Source organism: Cupressus sempervirens, chromosome 2 (assembly GCF_028749045.1).
Source record: "Cupressus sempervirens isolate cs-2001-9-10 chromosome 2, ASM2874904v1, whole genome shotgun sequence".
In the NCBI taxonomy this organism is placed as follows: domain Eukaryota; kingdom Viridiplantae; phylum Streptophyta; class Pinopsida; order Cupressales; family Cupressaceae; genus Cupressus; species Cupressus sempervirens.
In genome coordinates, this window is record NC_143119.1 from 38,620,907 (window position 1) to 38,643,159 (window position 22,253).

At 35.9% G+C, this 22,253-nt stretch overlaps 1 pseudogene; it reads left to right on the forward strand.

Moving 5' to 3' along the window:
• The window catches only part of LOC149570956 (uncharacterized), a 112,611-nt pseudogene extending 103,362 nt beyond the window's left edge, over positions 1–9,249 (forward strand).
• The last annotated feature ends 13,004 nt before the right edge of the window (positions 9,250–22,253 follow it).

The window sequence follows — 22,253 nt, forward strand, 5'->3', positions numbered from 1 at the left end:
ATTACTAACGGACACTAAAGCACTAAAGAATTTTTGGAGGAGACTTGATAGTAGGTGGTATTGGTGGAAGAAGTAAGGGACAAGTTTTTGAGCCTATATTTACCAAGTGAAGAGAATCTAGATAGAAGGGAATTAACTCATACAACTCAGAGTGCTAAGGGAGCATGAGCGTGGAGTGAACTCTTCGTCCATGATACACTTCTAGAACGGACAAATTCACTTAACAAAGACCCTTCTTCACCAAAAAGCATTGGTGTCAGAGTGCAAAGCGTTGGTATCAGGATACAAAGCATTGGTGCAGAAGTGAAAAGTGTTGGTGTTGGAATACAAAGCATTGGTGACAAAGTGCAAAGCGTTGGTGTTAGGATACAAAGCATTGGTGCTAGAGTACAAAGCATTGGTGTTGGGATATAAAGCCTTGGTGCTTGAATATAGAACATCAATGTTGTAGTAAAGACCAACACCCCTACACATCCAGTAATAATAACAGGTTGCCAAAATTTGATGGTGATTCTGACATTGTAAAACATGTGAAACAATTTGTAGGGTGAATGACATAACAAATACAAATGAATGGGTTTGGTAGTTTTCTGCCATCCTACAAGGTGTCACAATTGATTGGTTTGGTGATACAAATTCTCAAAAATTAACCGATTGGGACATCATTAAAAAGGAGTTTCTTACAAAATTTCAATTGTTGCGTGACAAAAATGAGATCATAGTGGAGATATACAACACAAAATAGGGAAAAAATGAAACAGTCCAAGTCTACACAAGGAAATTGAAAGATTTGATAAATAAAATGGAAAATAAGCTGGTTGACGGGCTACAAAAAATATGGTTCATTGAAGGTCTGCACCTAAATTTGTAGAAGAAGATGAAGATTGTGCCACCATCATCATACAATGAAGCATACAATCAAGCAATGAACTTGGAAAGTGAGAAGAAGACAAAAAAGAAGAAGAGTAGCTCATTTGATTCAGATGACAATGCATCTTCAGAAGAAGAGAGCAGTGAGGATGAAAAGGGTAGCAAGAAGGTCTACACCCTCCAAAAGGATATGATTTGGATGATGAAAGAATTCAAGAACATGCAGAAGGAGACCAAAGGAAATGAGCTATCGTGCACAAACTGCAAGATAGAAGGCCATACGAAGGGATCCTATCCGAAGAACTAGTTCTATGAGATCTGGCAGATCATGGGACATTCCACAAAAGAATGCCCCTTCAATATGAAAATAAGAGGACCTCAACAAGTGTTTCTAACACAAGAGGATTCCACATCAGGAGGGAGAGAAAACACCAGTACAAAGGGTGCCACCTCAGGAGGGTATAGAAATAATAGACGAGGGAAAAACAACAACAATGCCAATAATAATAATGGAAGTTGTAGTCAAATTCAGTATGATGTGAACAAACGACTGATAGTTCAATGCCAAGCATGTAATTTGTGAGGCCACTTTGCCCGAGACTATACAATAGCAAACACACCAAAATTATTATGCAGATGGTGCAGAACCGATGATCATGAAGATGCTAAGTGCCCAAAGTTGGGAGTAAATTTGATCACCATCAAGATAGATGAAGAGGAAGTTTTAGCAATCATACGGAAGCAAGAAAAATTGTACCTTGACCTGATGGAAGAAAAGAAGAGACTGGAGGAAGTGCAGATAGAAATTTAGAAAGCAATGTAGGCAGAGAAAGCACACCTCAAGGATAGTACTGGTACCTCAGCAAGGAACTGCGCAGAACAATACATCATATGCAAAATATTACAAACTAAGGTACCCATCAAAATAAATGATCTGCTACTCACAATGCCTCAACTCTGATCAACACTCACAAACATCGCTTCAATTGCTAAACTACTAGGAGAACATGGAAGGGAGCAGGAAAGTAGACCAAGTATAGCAAAGGAAAGGGAGAAGGAAAGTGGAGCAAGTGCAAAGGACCCAATGTTGCTAGCCCTTACATCTAGAAAACATCCAGTAGTTGTCGAGATGGGAATTCTGGAAACTATTTTGATAGACATAATTGTGGACAGAGGGTCTGGTGTGAATGTGTTACCAGAGGATACTTGGAAGAGATTGGAACAGCCGACATTGTAGCCACCTATGTTCGAATTATTAACGGTGGACTAGCATGAGGTCAAAACATTGAGAGTCCTCATGACACAACCGGTGATGATTGGAACACAGTCATTCCTCCTCGACTTTGTCGTGATCCCACTAAAAAGGAAAGGATATGATGCCATTCTGGGCTAAGGATGGCTCATACAAGTAAAGGTTAAGCATGATTAGAAGAAGAATATCCTATCAATGGAGTGTGGAGGTAGAAGATTCATAATTGACTTGCACACACAAATGGTAGGTGAGGAGGTAGCATTGTCAAACTCAGAAGGTGAAAACAAGAATGATGACGAGGGGAAGAAAAGAATGGAACTTGATAAAAAGGGAATATTGAGACTAGAAGGAGGGTCGAGTGAGGACAATCTAAACTTGTTAAATGACCTTTTCCACTAGTAGATGGAGGATTATGAGCTCTTTCCAAGCTATAATATGTTAAGGGTCAATGAAGGTGAGAAAGAAGAGAGAAATGAATGTTTGAAGGAATACAGAGAAGCGGAAGAAGGAAAGGTAGTTAGGACTTAAGCTGAAGGGAAGAACATAACCAAAAAAAGGAAATATTCCACCATACAACCGCACGGAAAGAAAATGTTATGTCGAACCACGGATATAGTAGAAAGGTGCTGGCAACAAGGAAAACACACCATATGCTCTACACAAGAAAAAAAGAGGAAGGGTTTAATAAAAGCTTTAGTAGTATGGAGTGGAGGTGCTATTGATGGAAAGAAGGGGTAGTTGATGGAATCCATGGTATCGAGCTTTAGAAAAAAACTAGGTGATATGGAAAATCAGAGGGAGAGATTGTGTACCTTAAATAAACTTGATGAGCGGCAATTGCAGGAATAATGGGCCACAAAGGTGACACAGAATAGGTGCAAAGCATAGCATGATAAACACCTGAAACTAAACAAGTTACAACTAGGGTAGATGGTGTTGAAGTATGATGGATGGAACAAAATCAAACTAGGCAAGGTTAAAGTCAAATGGGTTGGGCCATACTAGATAAGGGAAGTGGGCAACAATGGAACAATAAAGTTGTGGATATTAGATGAGCAAGAAATACCAAAGGAGGTCAATGACTCAAAGCTCAAGATGTACCATGCTAGAATGACCTCCTTGTCATTGCAGAAGGACAAAACTCAGAGGGAGAATTGATTTTTTGAATTTAAAAAAGAAAAAAGAAAAAAGGTCATCGTATGGCCATCATTTGTATGGCAGTATGCATTCACCATATGAAGATTATGAGAACATCATTCAAAGGAAACTATACCACTATACGGCTAAACCAATAAAGCAACCACCATACGGCATGAAGGAACATTTAAAAGAAATAAGGAGCAGACTCTAACTATATGAAGGAACAACAACATAAAGCCTTGATCATATGGTATCATATTATATATTGCCAGTAGCGTATGGTGTTAGAATAAGCAACAAGACAAGTGTATGATTGTGATGGGCTTATAAAGGTATAAAGTACAGTGTTCAGTGAATAAAAGAAGAGGAAGTGAACTGTACAACATCTTCAACAGAGTGAAAAATAATTGTACGGAGGAAAAAGTGAGCAATGCAACAAGTTTAAAACCTATATGTGTAGCAAGGTTGGTATAAAATTGAGTTTTGTATGAATGTATAGGGACAAAGAGGGAAACTATTATCGCATGGTGTATGACTGAGGGAGAAAATTGTTAAGATAATAGGAGACTATATGGTGTATGGTATTCACCCAGTAAGGCAAATCAAGTGATATACAACTAGTGTAGAGCAGCTAAGAGGGTCGTATGGCCACCTAGGAAGCAGAGAAATTTGTAGTTCATATAGAGAAATAAATCTAGCAGAGGAACAAATGGAGTTTACAGGTAAGAGGAAGTGGAAGAGCTAAAAAAAATGACAACAAATTGAAACAATTTAGAATGAGTAATGTATGATGCTGAAGGGAAGGGGAAGACATAAATAGGTAGAAAATGCAAGTGGTTGGCTGAAAGAGTCAAGGATCGGAAGAAAATCATGAAAATTGTGTGCTCCATGTAGTATTCTATGGGTTTTAGAGTGCTAATTTGGTGTTGGCGGCGATGCCCCCTAGACCCCCAATTGGTGCAGTTATCAATCGTGAGAAGTGTGACCAGTTGATGAAACTTGGAGCTACTGCAAGCATTGATTGTTTGTGTACAAGAGGTAGAGAGAGCACCAGAGCAAGCCTTTCGAGAGGGGTGATATGCTTTGAGGCACTTGGAGTAAATGTTTGGACATGAAGTTGTCTTGGTGGATGCATAGAGAGCTTGGGAGGAGATGATTATCCAATTGAAGGCAGTATAGCGAAACTTGGCTCAGGGTACCTAGGAGTTGGAAGTAGAGAAAGTGGCACAGATGGCTATCAAGGTTAGCTTGACTAAGGAGATAGTATTATGTTAGCAGAGGCTACAGATGCAATGTGGTTTGGAGACTAGTTTGGTGTGCAAGCATAGGATGAATGTGAAAGTGGTGTGACAGAAACAAATCTATCTTGTTGTAGTTAGTTAGTTAATGTATTTAGTTTGTTAATTTGTCTCAAATATTTTGTAATTGTCATTTGGAGATGACTTTTTCTTTTGGGAGGGATGATGTTGGTAAATATTGTATAGCTGATGGATTGATATCATCGGTAGATATTGTGTAGTCGATGGGTAGATTAGCATGTAGATGGTAATTTGGTTTTAGTGGCAGGGGTGTTGTCCCTGGGTGTGATGCCCCCAGACCCCCAGTCAGTGTGGTTATCATTTGTGAGAAGTGTGACCAGTTGATGAGACCTAGAGCTACTATAGGCATGGAGTGTCTATGTACTAGTGGTGGAGAGAACAACAGAGCAAGCCATTCAAGAGGGGTGATATGCTTTGAGGCACTTGGAGTAGGTTTTGGATGTGAAGTTATCTTGGTGGATGCATAGAGAGCTCGGGAGGAGCTGATTATCTAGTTAAAGGTAGTACATCAACACTTGGTTCAATGTACCTATAGTTGGAAGCAGAGAAAGCGGCACAGATGGCTATCAAGATCAGCTTGAGGAGATAGTATTATGTTAATAGAGGCTATAGATGCAACGTGGTTTGGACACCAGTTTGGTGCAAACATAGGATGAATGTAAAAGTGGTGTGATAGAAATAGATCTATCTTGTTGTCGTTAGTTAGTTAATGTATTCCATTTTGTTAATTTGTCTCAGATATTTTGTAATTGTCATTCAGAGATGACTTTTTCTTTTGGGGGGGATGATGTCGTCAGTAAATATTGTGTAACTGATAGGGTGTGTGTTAGGGTGTATGTCATCAGTAAATGTCCCTTCAGGAAGGTTCTTGTTATGTAGCTATCATGTTGTATGTAGCTGATGGACCCCTTCGGAAAGGTTCTTTGGGAAGTATATATACATCCTCTGGGATCATTGTAATCATCATCAGAAGTATAATATAATCTCTTTGGCATATGTGAATAATAAGAGTTATGTTATTCTTATCTATTATTTGTGTGCATTAATCTATTTGCCCCATGCGGTAAACACTATACAACAACAACAATTTGCAATACAATCTTAGAACAATTTTCAGAAATAAGAACCTTATACTTAAGCAAAGGCTTAGAAATTATCAACCACAAAAATTTCTCTAAGACAACAAAAGTGAATAAGATAATTAGATACTCAGATTGTTTTCTCATCAAATGGGCTCATATTTATAATCTCCAAATGGCACAAGTTTCCCAAATGAACTCTCTTAAGATGCTTCCTCCACAAAAAATTAAAATATAATAAAGTGCCATTATAATATAATTTATTAATTGTTTTTGGGTCTGAAAAATGACCTTTTCCACCATAACATAATATTCTGACACACAAGGCCACGGTTTCTTATGCCCACAATTTAAAAATTTTCAACCAGGTTCCAATGAGCTATGATACTTAGGTGATCAACATATGAATACCAACAAAAGTAACAAGCTTAGTATATTTAGATGAATAATATTAATAATTCACCCATCTTGCAAAAACAACTAAAGAAGCATTAAAATCAAAATCTGACAACACTAGAGTGATCTTGATAAAGAAAGACAACAAATGAACCTAACATAGTGACATACTATAAATAGACTCTCCCTCCAAAGTTCTTCGGGCCCAAACCAAAAGTCTGAAACAAAAACTAAGAGCATCACTCAATTCCTCTAACTCAACTGAGTTCATCGAAACCAATAGTTTGACTCACTATAAATAGTAAGTCCCTCGAATGGAGCTAAAATACACCATAGGTTGTTGGATTGCCTATAACCCCACAACTAAGACCCCCATATCCCACTATCAGCTCACGAGGGTCACGATCGTTAACCAACCAAGCCAACTACAGGAACCTGCTAAAAATGGGGACATTACAAAATCAATATGAAGTGAAAATGAATGTGTAGAGGTGATAAGGAGAGAATATTAATACCATGTTTTGGAATACTGAATTTCCATAAAACTATCGCTTAGTGCTAGCTAGTGGTGTAACTTCCTAGGTATCTATTCTTGGTTTGTTTGCTAGTGGCCAGAGTAAGGTATTTTTTTGTTATCTTGTTCCAAATTTTGAATACTTTGATAGATTTAGTAATGAATATGATATCTATCTATCTATATATATCAAATATCTTGAGTTACAAATGAGACCATTAATGCCTAGTCATGTTAGTTCTATTTTTTAACACTTGCTATGCTTGGACAAGGATGTCATTAAACTCCTCTTTTTGTTCTCACACTAGAATGTTGTTGTTGATATATTAGCTGTCCATATTTGCCTCATCTTATGAGCCACTAGATATTATAAAAAAAAAATTGATCTATTATAAAGCTTTTGACAATTCTCAAAAAAATGTTGAGGGGGTCCTGCAATTTGTCATCTGAATTTTCCCTATTCTTCAACTTTTGAAGGTTGAGATGTAAGGCTAGTTGTGGTGCTACAAAAAGAATTGTTGTACATGGATTTATGATTTTACATATGTTCCTAGAAGATTTAATGGTAGGTTTGTGCAAAAGAATAATTTGTTACCATATACTAATATGTAGCAGACATTGAATATGGTGCACAATCAAGTATCTTAGCTCCCCTTTTTTGGATCAGAAAAGGAATCCTGTGCTACCCCAATCTTGATGTACATCATTCATGTAGTATAACACTTAGATAACAAAAAAAAATGCATTTTATTTCTAACATAGAACTGATTCATTACTACAAATTGTTGATCTTATGTCTCTATTAACTTTTTAGGGTGAAAGTGATGTGCCTTTGGGATCAGTTGCTAGTACCCTGTAGGTATTTTTTGACTATAAGTTATTTTGAACAACTCTCTTATCTCAATTGAATCTATTCTTTTGGTCTTCTATTTCATGGGGAATTTCATACATTTTTTTCCAAGTCAAGAGTTTCCTTTGGAGTGTACCACAATCAATACCTTTTCTTATGTATGTGAAATTAGCCTTCTGAATAATCTTAATTTTTTACATACATACATAAATATCTATATAATGGACTTTTTGATATTCTTTTGGTTTTCATTAAGTATTGTATGTGGACGTCCTTTTTCTTATTATTTTTGTGGTAGATTTACTTATAATCTATTTGATTGCTAGACACATGCAAGAGACATAGCTCATTTCATCAAATATGAGGTTGGAGTTCCTCCTATATTGGTCAGACACTCATTTAGAGGATTGATTGTACAGTATTATCTATCATATATCGATATTAACACATCTTTCATGAAGGTTGGAGGTCAGTTTGGATTGGGGAATTAACAATATGCTAAGGTTCTCATTTAAGTAATTTTGATGTAGAATTTCACAGTGCTACTTGGTTGTCACTTGTTATGGTCTTATATCTGGTAATGTAGTTGCTAATAATATATTAATATTAATAGGTATATTGTATTGAATAGTAGTTTTTTTAGAACTATCTTCACCAAGTTATATCTCCTAGTTCACATTTGTGTTCTTAGGAATTATTTTTCTTCTTATTCCTCATTTATAAAGACAATGTAATGTCACTTGATATGCAGGCTTGGAAGAACCATATCCAACACTTGCAGCAATTGTTCTTGTCTATTCAGTACCTCCAACTGGAAATAGGTGAAAATTTTCATTACTGTTTTGTTAGCTTTTATCATTCAATGCAAATACAATTACACATTTTGCTATGATCACCTCTATTTGTAATTGATGATCTTTCTTTTACTCTTTTCTTGCCTAATTTTTATGTTAATATTTTCATTTGTTGCATTAATAGTTTAGTGGGTTGGTGTGGTGTTATCTTTTGTCAAAACCTTTGGCTTCTTTTAAGGTGAGTTTAAGAGTTGCATAGAATTGGCATTTAATTTTTATTGTTTACTTCTTCCATATATTTTTTATTATCTGGAATTGGAGATTGGAGTTTGAGTATGAACAAAATGTATGGAGACCTTTTAGTCCATGAATATCTTTCTATTAACAAATATCATTACTTAAAAAATTAAGTTTTAGTTTACACTTGGTTTCTTTAACACAATCTATTTGTTTTTGTGCTTATTAATAAGTGCACATATTCTATACAACTTGAGGTTTTATATCCTCCCATGTTTAATGTAATCAGTAATCAACAACTAGACATCTACTATCAAGTTATGGTTGCTTTATTTTTGGTATAATTTAAATATTTCAATTATTGGACACATATTTAAGCTCTGCAAAAATTTCATCTTCTATTGGGTTTTAGTTATTTCAGATTTTGCATATAGTTAAGTATTTTGAAATTCAAGATTAAAATGATGTAGAAATTCATCTATAGGTCACATTAAGCTTAGCAGTTGAGTAATTTGCTAATTTAAATATTTCAAATTTCACACCCAAATTTAGATTATGTGGAAATTTGGTCTTGCAGATCATGCAATCAACAATCAAAAGTCTTCTGTTAGGTTGTAATTGGTTCAGATTTTGTCTATATAAAGTATCCTAAAATTCATAACCAAGCTTAAATTGAGCATTAATTTCATTTCACGGGTCACACTTAGCTTAGCAGCTAGAGCATTTACTACTTTTGTGTCATTATGTCAAGAGACATTCTTCTCCCAAGACATTCCAGATCTGCAAGTTGAGAGGTAAAGTATTATTTCAACATTATTTTAGATAGCTAATATAAAATTTAATGGGCTTCTATATCTTTGAAGAAAACTGACTTTAAGTTCTCTCAGCCATATTTAAATTGATTCTTTAGTCATAGAATATGTGTATGTATGTAACGATAAGATATTTCCATAGGTAACTTTTTATATAAATCTAGTATCAATTGTGTTTTATTCTCTTTTGTTTTTCATTGGTAGATATTGTGTAGCTGACGGGTTGATGTCATTAGTAGGTATTGTGTAGCCGATGGACCCCTTCGGGAAGGTTCAACAGGATTATATATGCACCCTTTGGGATCATTGTGATCATCATTGGAAGCATTTTGTAATATCTTTGACATATGTGAATAATAAAAGGAGTACTACTATGACATGTTCATGTTTATTGTTTATATGCATTAATCTATTTACCCCATATGGTAAACATTTGGTGTCGTTGCCCAATGGACCTAGGACGAAAGTAAAGGAATGAAGCCTAATGCCGAATTAGCTTAACAAGGATAGGAATAAGATAAAAGGAAAAGATGGAATATGCATCGCACAAGAAAATTTAACTTTGGCACAATAGGTTGAGCACAGATAGAGGTTTTAGCAGATTGTTGATGGACACTGAAGCATCAAGGAATTGTTGGAAGAGACTCAACAATAGTTGGATTTGGTGGAAGAAGCAAGGGAGGAATTTTTGAACTTGTACACACCAAGGGAAGAGAATTTAGATGGAAGGGAATTAACTCACATGACTCAAAGTGCTAAGGAAGCACAGGCGTGGAGTGAACTCTTCATCCACTATACACTTCTGAAATAGACAAATTTTCTTAATGAAGACCCCTCTTAACCAAAGAATGCAGCTATTGGAAATAAGACAACTATCAGAGAGAGCGCCAGTGTGGGAGTACAGAGCACCAGTGTGAGAGTACAGAGCGTAGGTGTGGGAGTGTAGAACAGCATTGGTGTTGCAATGCCAAACAATGCCTGTGCACACAATCAAGTAATAATGGTAGGACCAAAGGAGAAGTTGCCAAAATTTGATGGTGATGGAACAACTGATCCAATTAGACACTGTAAGACATGCGAAACAATTTGGATGGTGAATAGAATAATTGATAGAAATGAATGGGTGCAACAATTTCCAGCAACCCTAAGGGGTGTAGCAATTGATTGGTTTTCCTACACAAATCCCCAAAGATTAACTACATGGGCAAACATTAAAAAAGAGTTTATCACTGAGTTTCAATTGCTGTGCGATGATAATGAAATCGTAGCAGAAATCTACACCACTAAGCAAGGGAAAAATGAAACCATTTGTGTATATGCCAAAAAGCTCAAAGAATTAATAAATAAAATAGAAAGTAAGCCAACAGATGGGCTGAAGAAGAGATGGTTCACTGAAGGACTGTGCCCAAAGTTGAGGAAGAAAATGAAAATTGTGCTGCCATCATCATATACTGAAGCATACAATTGGGTGATGGACTTAGAGAGTGAATAGAAAATGAAAAAGGAGAAGAAAAGTAGCTCATCAAACTTAGATGACGCATCTACAAAAGAAGATACTAGTGATGATGAAAAAGGTAGCAAGAAAGTCTGAGCTCTCTAGAAGGATATGATCCTAATGATGAAAGAATTTAAGAGCATGTAGAAAGAAATGGAGGGAAATGAGCTATGGTGCATATAATGTAAGACAAAAGGTCACACGAAGGGATCATGTCCAAAGAACTAGTTCTACGAGATTTCCCAGATTATGGGACATTCCACAAAGGAATGCCCATTCAATATGAAGGCTAGAGGACATCAACAAGTGCTCCGGACCTAAGAGGCTTTTACCTCAAAAGGGATTGAAAACACTAGTAATGAGGGTGCTACATCAAGAGGGTACAAAAATAATAGGCGAGCTTAAAACAACAACAATTTCAACAATAATAATGGGAGGCGCAGCTAAATTCAGTACAATGCAAACAGCCGCCTAATGGTACAATGTTATGCATGCAATTTGTGGGGCCACTTTGCCTGAGACTATACAATGGAAAATGCATTGAACTTGTTATGCAAATGGTGCAATCTTGGAGATCATGAGGATGCTAAGTGCTCGAAGGCAAGAGTGAATTTGATCACCATCGAGATGAATGAAGAGGAGGTTCTGGCAATCACATGGAAGCAAGCAAAACTATACCCTTACTCAATGGAAGAAAAGAAGAGACTGGAGGAAGCACAGATGGAAATTGAGAAAGTGAGATAGGTAGAGAAAGCACATTTGAGGGACACCATAGGTACCTCAACTAGGAACTGCATGGAACAAAACATCATACGACAGATACTGCAAACTAAGATACCTATCAAAATAATGATCTATTGCTCACAATGCCTCATCTTCAATCGACACTCATAGACATCACTCCAACTACTAATTTACCAAGAGAACAAGGAAAGGAGAAAGAAAGTAGAGCAAGTGCAGAGGACCCAATGCTTCTAGCCCTTACATCTAGATGGCATCTGACGGTCATTGAGATGGGAATTCTAGGAACAGTTCTAATAGACACAATTATGGATGGAGGGTCTGGCATGAATGTCTTACCAGAGGATACCTGGAAGAGGTTGGGATAGCCAACATTATGGCCACCTACATTACAGTTGCTAACAATGGATCAACACAACATTAAACCTCTTGGTGTCCTGATGGCACAATCAGTGACGATTGGAACACAACCATTCCTACTTGATTTCATTATCATCCAACTGAAAAGGAGAGGATATGATGTCATTTTGGGCTGAGGATGGCTCATACAGGAAAAAGTTAAACATGATTGGAAGAAGAATATGCTATCACTGGAAAGAAAAGGATGAAAAATCATCATTGATTTACACACACAACTGGTGGATGACGAAGCTCTATCATCAGATTGTAAGAACGAGGATGAAGGGAAGCAATGAATGGAACCAGATTAGGAAGGAGTCCTATGGTTGGAAGGAGGATTAACGAATGATGATATGGACTCGGTGAATGGCCTTTTCCACTAGCATATGGAGGACTACGAGTTATTCTAGAGCTACAACATACTAACGATAGTGAAAAGACACAATGGAGATAGATTTCCAAAAGAATTTAGGGAAATAAAAGAGGGAGATGCACTACTGGATGAAACACCTGCACATGAATTTGGGAGATGAGGCAGAACCAAAAAACATATTGGTGGGAGATAACTGGTATCTAGTACTAAAAGCATCGACGTTTAAAATATTTTTGGAATACAAAGATGTATTCGTGTGGACATATAAAAATTTGAAAGGAGTTTCGTTGGAGCTATGTGTTCACCGCATCCCGTTGGTCGAAGGTGCAGTGCCAGTATAGAAGTGACCTTACAAGATGAATAAGAACTACACAGCATGAGTTATAGAAGAAATTAACATGATGCTGGAGGCGGGTATTATTTTTAAGGTTCAAACTAGTGAATGCATGGTGTGATAGCAAACAACCTTGCATTGTTAGCAATGAGTTTGCAATGATAGCAAACAAACTTGTAGTGTTAGAAATGAGTTTGCAGTGATCGGAAACAATCTTGCAGTGTTAACAAGGGCCCAGTGATAGCATTGGGGATAGCAGTGGGGAATATCAACATGAGAAATTATGAGGTTATCTAAATTCTGCTAGTGAGAGGTAAGGAATTTTGTATCTCTTGATTTGCTGAAGTTAATGTATTTTCCATCTGTAGAACTAGTTTTTTATTGGGGGGTTTTCCAGGGATGAGTTGTCCAAAAATATTATGTTCTCTATGTTTTGAATTTCTTTATGTATTTTATTGGTGAAGTTATAGTTGTGTTATTTTTTGATATTAGCTAGAATTTATTTTTAGCAATTTAATAATCATTTACGATAGGAAATTAATAATTAGTGACTACAATAGTGTTGATTTTCACATGGTATCAGAGTGGTGTTGAGGGTAGAAGAGTTTTTCCCTAAGAAAGAATTTTTGAACTCTTCAAAATTATTGTTTTAATCCCTTGAGATAACTTCAGCTGGTTTGAGAGATTAGGACAGATTGAATGGTGCCTCAAATTTTGGTGTCTGGAAGGCTAGAATTTCTTTATTGTTGGAAGAGAATGGTATCAAAGATTATGCTACCACTAGTATAGTTGTACCTACAAATTCTATACAACTTGCAACATATTAGAAAGATGATTCCAAGATGAGGAGGATTATCTTTGATGGTGTCAAGAATCATATTGTTCCACATATCATGGAGCTAGATACAATAAAGAAGATGTGGGATGCCATTCCAAATCTATACCAAAATGCTACCACCAACAAGAAGATGATTCTCAGAGAGAAGCTAAAGAATACCCAGATGAACTAGGGAGAAGATTTTACAAGTTACCTCACTAGGCTTAGACTTGTCGAGGATGAGTTAGCAACTATTGGAGATAGTCCCAATGATGACGACCTAGTGAGAATAGCCCTAAATTGGTTTACTAAATAGTTGAGTGTCTTTGTTCAAGTTGTCAATGGATGAGATACCTTACTAAGTTGGGATCGACTATGGACTCATTTCACTCAGGATGGGCCATATTCATCATGGAGCACTCAAATCGCTTTGTGAGACGGTGAAAGGTGTTCTAGAGATGAGCACAAAGCATGATGATGTATGTAAGGGATGTGTGTTGTGGAAGTTTACTAAAGCATCTTTTCCAAGGAGTGACACTAGATCTGAAGGTGTTCTTGATCTAGTACATTCAGATATATGTGGACCGATGTCAACAAAGTCTATTAGAGGATATGAGTACTATGTTACTTTTATCAATGATTTCTCCATGAAGTCCTAGATATACTTCTTGAAGACCAAGGATGAGGTTTTTAGTCAGTTCCAAGAGTTCAAGGCTCTAGTGGAGAAATCAATAGGAAAGAAGATAAAGGTTCTTTAGTCAGACAATGGAGGCAAGTACAAAGGAAAGAACTTCCAGGAGTTCTATACTAAGGAAGGAATCAAGAGAGAGTTGATTGTTCCTTACAATCCACACCAAAATGGAGTTGTTGAGAGGTAGAACCATTGTATATTGGAGGTGGCAAGAGCCATGATACATGACTAGGACATGTCCCACTACCTATAGGTGGAAGCATGTAGTACAATAGTCTACATTCAGAATAGGGTTCGACAAAAGGTACTAGGGAGGATGACACTAGAGGAAGCTTTCACAGGTAAGAAGCCTGGTGTTAGTCATTTCAAAATATTTGGGAGTTTGGCATATTGTCATATTCCAAGTGATACATGTACCAAGTTAGATCGGACTGTAGAGAGGGGGTACTTTGTTGGGTGTAGTGAAACCTCAAAGGCATATAGGATTTTTATCCCCAAGATCAAAAGAATTATTATCAGATATGATGTTAAGTTCATGGAGGACAAGGCATTTAGAAGGTTCAGATATTTGCCAGTAGATGATTAGAGTGAGCAGCCAACAAAAGCTCCAAGGCCTAGTCAAGGGTAGTAGAGCACAAGTACAATTACCAGTACAAGTGTAGGCTGAGGTAGTGAAGATTCACAAAGCATGGAGCAATAGGTGCAACAACAAATGCATCTAGAAGACTTAGAGGTTGACATCTCATCCTTTACAGTTGGTAGCAAAAACCGTGAGGTTCAAGAGACACAAAGGGATACTTAGGAGTTTGTGGGAGCTCCTAGGAAGAGTACTAGATAGCAGGGACAACCAACCAAATTTAATGACTATTTGGCATTAGTTAGTTAGTTGGAAAATAGTGAACCTTCTAGCTATCAGGAGGCTGTAGAGCATTAGGTATGGCGAGATGCTATGGTTGAGGAGTATTCCTCAATAATGCAGAATGATGTGTGGGAGGTAGTTCCTAGACCAAAAGATAGAGCAATAGTTGGATCACGTTGGATCTATAAGATAAAGCACAGTGCAGATGGTAGCATCAAGAAATACAAGGCAAGGTTTGTGGCCAAGGGGTTCTCTCAGAAGGAGAGAATAGACTACGAGGAGATATTTTATCCAGTGACCAAGTATACTTCTATATGAGTTGTGATCTCTTTTGCAACATAGACGGGATGGCAGATCCATCAGATGGATGTCAAGACAATAGTATTTAATGGCGAATTAAAGGAGGAGGTATACATAGAGCAACCATAAGGTTTTGTAGCACACAAAAAAGAGACCAATGTGTGCAGATTGAAGAGAGCATTATACAAACTCAAGCAGGGTCCTAGAGCATGGTATGAGCTCATTGATACATACTTGCAAGAAATGGGCTTTGTGAAGAGTGAAGCAGATCCTAACTCTACTACTTGGTGGTTCAGGGTGAGATTCTCATTCGTGTTCTTTATGTGGATGACTTGTTCTTATAGGTTAACTAGGGCTCATAGAAGATTGCAAGATGGACCTTGTAGAAGAGTTTGAGATGAAGGACTTAGGACTCATGCACTACTTTCTAGGCATGGAGTTGTGGCAAACAGATGGAGAGATTTTCCTTGGTCAAGGGAAATATTGCATTTAACTCTTGAAGAGATTCAGGATGGAGGATTGCAAAGCCATGTCTACACCCATGATCACAAATTGGAGGAAGGTGGATACATCTAAGGAGAAGGATATAAATTCCACCTTATATAGATAATTGATTGGTTCACTTGTGTATTTGGTCAACACTAGGCCACATATAACATTTGCAGTAAACTCTCTTAGTTAGTTCATGGTTGAACCAAAGAGAATACATTGGATAGCAACCAAGCATGTGTTGTGTTACTTGCATGGTAAAGTTGAGTATGGGATTAGATACATGTTTGAGGTGAAGGCATCAAATTGATGGGCTATGTTTATGCATATTGGGTTGGAAGTACAACAGACAAAAGGAGCACTTCAGGGTGTTGTTTCAGTTTGGGACCAAGACTTCTATCTTGTTTTAGTAGGAAGCAGAAATTCATGGCTCTAAGTTTAGTATAAGTAGAATACATAGCAGATAGTATGGTGACATGTGAAGCTATATGGCTTCAAAATTTGTTAGTAGCCTTGTTTGGTCAGAAGGTTGAGACTATTGTGATACACTATGAAAATTAGAGTTGCATCAAGTTGTCTGAGAATCTAGTGTTATATGATAGGTCTAAACATATAGAAACCAAATATCACTTCATCAGAGATTGTGTACAACAAGGGGTTGTTCAGCTATAGTTCATACCTATGGAGGAGCAGGTATCAGACTTTCTGACAAAGGCATTGGGGAAGGCGAAATTCATCTTCTTTAGAGATAAGTTGGGTGTCATACAAAATAGCTTCCTCACTAAGAGGGACTGTTAGTTTTAGGTAACTTGGATAGTTGTTTGTCCACATGTGATTAATTGGAAAATAATTATTTGTTAATTAATCAACTTCTTCTAGAAGTCACTAGTAACCTATTGGTTAGGTTTCTTTAATTGAGAAGCCACTAGAAACTTCTTGGTTGATTTGTCATGATCAAGAAGCAACTAGAAACCTCTCGGTTAAGTAGTATAAAAGGGGGTCAAGGGAGGCATTTGGAGAACAAAATAGTACAGAGAACAACAAGAGTTGTAGAATCATTTGCAGTGTTAGCAAATGAGTTTGCAAGGATAGAAAATAGTCTTGTAGTGTTAGCAATGAGTTTTCAGTGATAGAAAACAATCTTGCAGTGTTAGCAATGAGTTTGCAGTGATAGCAAACAATCTTGCAATATTAGCAAGGGTGTAGTGATAGTGTTGGGGATAGTAGTGGGAAATATCAGCAGCAGAAATTAGGAGGTTGTTTGAATTCTGCCAGTGAGAGGCAAGGAATTTTGTATCTCTTGATTTGCTGAAGTTAATATATTTTCCATATGCAGAACTAGTTTTCCCTTAGGGGGTTTTTCTAGGGACAATTTGTCCAAACATATTGTGTTCTCTGTGTTCTGAATTTCTTTCCATATTTTATTAGTGAAGTTGCAGTTGTGTTATTTTTTGATATTAGCTAGAATTTATTCTCAGAACTTTAATAATCATTTACAATAGGAGATTAATAATCAGTGACTGCAATAGTGTTAATTTTCACATAGCGGTCTCTTGGGGTACCTTTTTTGGTCATACATAGATATATGAGACCTAAGCAGATTCCTATAGAATAGAAAAATCCTCATAGGTTGCATCATAGGAAAATTTGTAGGTATGTATCTATCTCCTAGCAATTACTCATTTTTGTTCAATGTCAAAAAATGGCCACATCCCTGAGCTTTTGTGGATGCTCTTAGATATTCCAAAACAACTAAAATATGACTTCACTGTCCATTATTTGAATTTTAATTTGAGTATTCTAAAACCATACGCTTAATTTTTTAGCTGATAGGTTATATGTGGGAATTCTTACACAAACATGATCATTCCATACGAATCTATAAACTTAGTGGACCTGTACATGTCATCTTAGTCTTCACTACATTCATCACACCTTAGTCTCCTCAATTTATCTGAATGTTGTTGTACCTCTATTTGTTACTGTATATGCTACTTTAGTATGTTAGAAACACTAAATTAAAACAATCAAAAAGCATTTGCATACTAATTTAACATAGCTTCACGAGAGACAAAGTGAAGTCCTCAAATGAGAATATGAGCCATGGATAGGCTCTCTCAATGAGGATGATCACTTGATGTAGAGGTGTGTCTAATAGCTAAGATGGCTTGATTATGTATGTATGCTCAAATGCTCAAATGGGCTTCAATAGAGGATTTTTGATAGATTTTGGTGAATGGATTTGATGTAAAAAATGGCTTCTCAAAATGGCATTATGACTTTACTTTCTAGATTGTGTTAAAATGGCTTGGGAGAGGATTCCTTAAATAGGCAAAGGGCTTGAGGGATCAAGGGCTAGGATGCAAGGATGGGAGAAAGCTTATGGAAGGTTTAGATTGAATGAGAGGAGAGCACATGGATTGTGCTTCCTTATAGCCAATCAGGGAGTGACACATGTCACAGGGTCATTGGTTAGAGCAAGAGGGGTTGAGGGGTCAACAAAAGAGGCTCAAAGCTCATAAAGACCCTCATAATGGCTTGTAAGAGCAATGAATGGGCTTGTAAGAGTCATTTATGGCTTTGTGGGCTTCATAAAGTTTTATGGTTGGGATATTTGTGAGAGAGTTGAGATATTTTGACTTGGGTTAGATTAAGAAAGTCTTAAGCTTGACTTAGGAATTTGCAAATTATTAAGGCTTGGATTAGGCTTGGGTTAAGATTAGATTAGGCTTGTTAGAGATGGGCAAGTGGATGGCATTTAATGAGGGTGGGTGAAGGAGGAGATATTTGTTGGCTTTGGCTTGGGTTAGCAAGTCTTAACCCATGTTTAGGGAATGTCACAAGGTTAAGGGGGGATTAGGATTAGGGTCAAAGATAAGGATTGACATCTTCTAGAAGAGTCTAGGCTTTGGATGAGGATGAAGACTTTCTAGAAGAGTCTAGAACTTCCTAGGATGAGGATAAATAAGGTTTTTAGGAAATAAATAAAGTTTTATTTATTTCAAGGGTTTGGGTTGAGGAGATATTTATTAAAATATTTTTAATTAACATGAGGATTAATATTTAATCTTAATTAAATATTTTGAGTTGGGATTAGGGGTAGGAAATGATGGGATTAGCCTTTAATCAAAATTAAAGAAGGATTAGAAGATTTTGGAAGAGGTTAGTGATCTTAAGGAAATTGGCCAAGTTTTGGGCAAAAAATAAATAAAAAATATTTATTTTGGGATTTTTGGTTTATTTATTAATTGAATAATTAATAAATAAGGAAATAATGTTTAAATAAGATTTAAACATTTTTGGGAGGGATTCCTTAATTAAATATTTTTAATTAAGATAAAGGAATTTAATGGCATAAAAAATAAATTAATTAATTAATAAATGATGATGTCATCAGGGATTTTTTTAGAAAATAAAAATACTTTATTTTCTAAAGGATTTTTAGGTGTCTACAGTTACACTATAGAGCCACTTCCCCACCCTCCTCCTCCTCTTCCACAAAGGTTGTAAGTAGTTGTGTTTATTTATTACAACTCAACTTCCTCTTTTGCATTTTCTTTTACCCTTCACCTATCTACCTATCCTCTTTCATTCTTGAGCATTTATTATTCAGTGTTAGTAATGCCTTTAAGATGTTGATTTAAATAAATGTTCAAGACTCCAATTTATATTTGTCAAATATGGGGTTTATAATGCCTTATCAACAATTTGATCTTGTTTTCATCTTGCAGTCATTGTGATCCATGTATTTTCTATGCTTTGATGGAAATCATTACCCTATTCCAAAGTCAAGTGTTCTTTTCCTTCCTTTAGATAACATCTTTAAGGAATTTTGTAGGAATAACAAATTTGTATGAATGTATCTATCTCCTCCTAGCAATTACCCATTTTTGTTCAATGTCAAAAGATGTTAAGGCCCCTAAGCTTTTGTGGATGCTCTTAGATATTTCATCATTCTATCATTGTACTATCATTCTATCATTTTGATTTTATTTCCCGATCCAACAATTTGTGTGTTGCTTTAGCAATATATGGGTTCTACAAGAGTTTAGCATACTCCATCAACAAAGGGTCCTAAAAGAGTTTAGGATTAGAATAGTATTTTGTGGGCAGATCATAGATATTTTCTTTGTAAATGCATATATATCAAGCTATTGCATTACAATGTATCAAGTTCTGCAATCTATGAAAATGCACACTACTTCTTTTTGTTTGCCAGATTTTGCCAAGAGGGCAATAAGGTCCAAAGTGCAACCATCATCTTCTTAGATTCTCAGAAGTTTTGAGTCTATTAAGAGGAAATGATTTACGTTATTGTTTAGGTGGTCTTGTTTTATTTGCAAGATATCTGAGTATTCTGTATTTAAACTTGATCAACATTTGGGGGATATTAACTTACATTCAAGTATCTATTGAATGTTGTCTACCTTCTAGAGTGATTTTGATGTAACTCAATGAAGGAATATATCCTTTCACTTAGAGAGGCAACCTATGAAGAATATATGCAGTAGGTTAAGCAAAATGTGTCAAAATCTGGTCTGAAGGCTGAGAAATGTCCATCATTATTTCAATGTAATTTTCTTGCTTCAAAATTTGTAGTTAATTGAACGATTAAAGAGAAATTTCTTGGAAGATTGATGGTAATATGTTTGAATCATGAAATGGGATATATGAAATTGCACAAGGATAAGTATTGAATTGATTTGAAATATTTGGTCTAGTTGATTCTACTTTTTGAGTTTGGGAGCCTTATGACTATCCATGTGAGTAAGCTAGAATTTTGGTACAATCATATTTCAATGTGTTCTATGTTGAAAACAAACATAAAAATGTTAACTGAGGTTTGCAGTTCTAAAGGTTCTATGTTGATTTGACATGCTCATTAAATATTTTTTATATATGAATAGCAATGAAGTGGATCATTGTCTTATTGGAATGGATTCAATTTGAAATTAATTAATGTGCCAAAATCTAGTGTTTCAACTATGTTTTGAATAATCGGCATTTAGGTGAGATTGGAATTAACTAGTGAGAAGGTGATGGGGATATCTTTTCAGCTTTTCAAACTATTTTTCTTTCAATTGATTGTAATGTAATACCCTTGAAAAAATATTCTTGATCCTGGCCTTCTCCACTCTAACTTAAAAATATGTTATACATTGTATTGACAATAACTGAATATATAGAGTTTACCGATGTTATAAAAAGGAATTCACAAAGTTGTCTAAATAAAGATGTCTAAAAATAGAATAGATTAAGATAACTAAAAATAAAGCATAAATGACCATTAATCAAGGTTCTATGTCAACTTGCTAAATATAACAAGAACCTAGGATGCGATATTTTAATAGCCCATATCTTGGGAGGCATATTTCATCGTACCAGAAAGAGACTAAAATGATGAGATTATAGTTGGAGATGTTAGTGTTGTCATTATGAGAATAAGAGTATGAGTGCAAATACATGTTAGTAACTATTACTTTTGATTTTTTGCTCGTGGCTTTGTTTTAGAAATATTACCGGAGAATATTTACTGTATTGATATTGAAATAATTTGTTCAGAGAACTACTGCTGACAAATAAGGAAAAGGAAAAAATAGTGTGCCTTGTGATTGACGATATAGGGACACCATATACACAATTTGTTAAATGATGCAGGGTCTTAGTCTTAATTTGAGTTAAACAATGCCCAAATAGATCCCTCTTTTGAGAGTAGGGAAGTGATGAAAAGAAAATTACATTTTTGACAGGTTGCATGTCCTCATGCAAATTCTTAGAGTAGTGATGAAAAGAAAATAACTTCTTTGATAGGTTGCATGTCCTTGTTCAGATTCTGTCACAAGAGACATGCATTGACCCCTCAAGACTGACATCTTAGCTAAAGTATTTATGGTTGTGAGTGTAATGAGAAAAGATTGTGGGCCTGTTTTCCACTTCCGACCAAAATAAGCAAGTATGAATAAAACCTGTGTATCTTACAATAGTTTTTTGAAGATAAGAATTCAGTGAAATGTGAATGAAAAATGCAACATTGCTTGTGGTGTGTAAGAATTGTACATAGAAGGTATCACTATTATTTAAAATTTGTCATGTATATCTGCATTTGTTTCATCATGTGGTCACAATGGCATACTTCTAGTCAGAGATGGCCAATTTTGTGAATGATATGCATAAATATTAGTACAAAGAAATGGACTATATTTAACTACCCAAACATTGTTTCTATACTCTAATTACAAACAATTTGCAATTGTAATGATGGTGACACATTATATTTGTGATATCAGGAATCCAGGACAACATCATTCACCCAAGTTGATTTTGATGCCATCAAAGTTTTGGATTATGGCATTAATGTTGATATCAACTATTTTGGTGTTGAGAACCTCTGGATTAAAGCCTATACAACAATTTAAACAAACAAAAAAATCAGCTTGATCTCAATTTAGCAACATTTTCTCTTGAATTCAGAGTTCTATATTTTGCTAATGA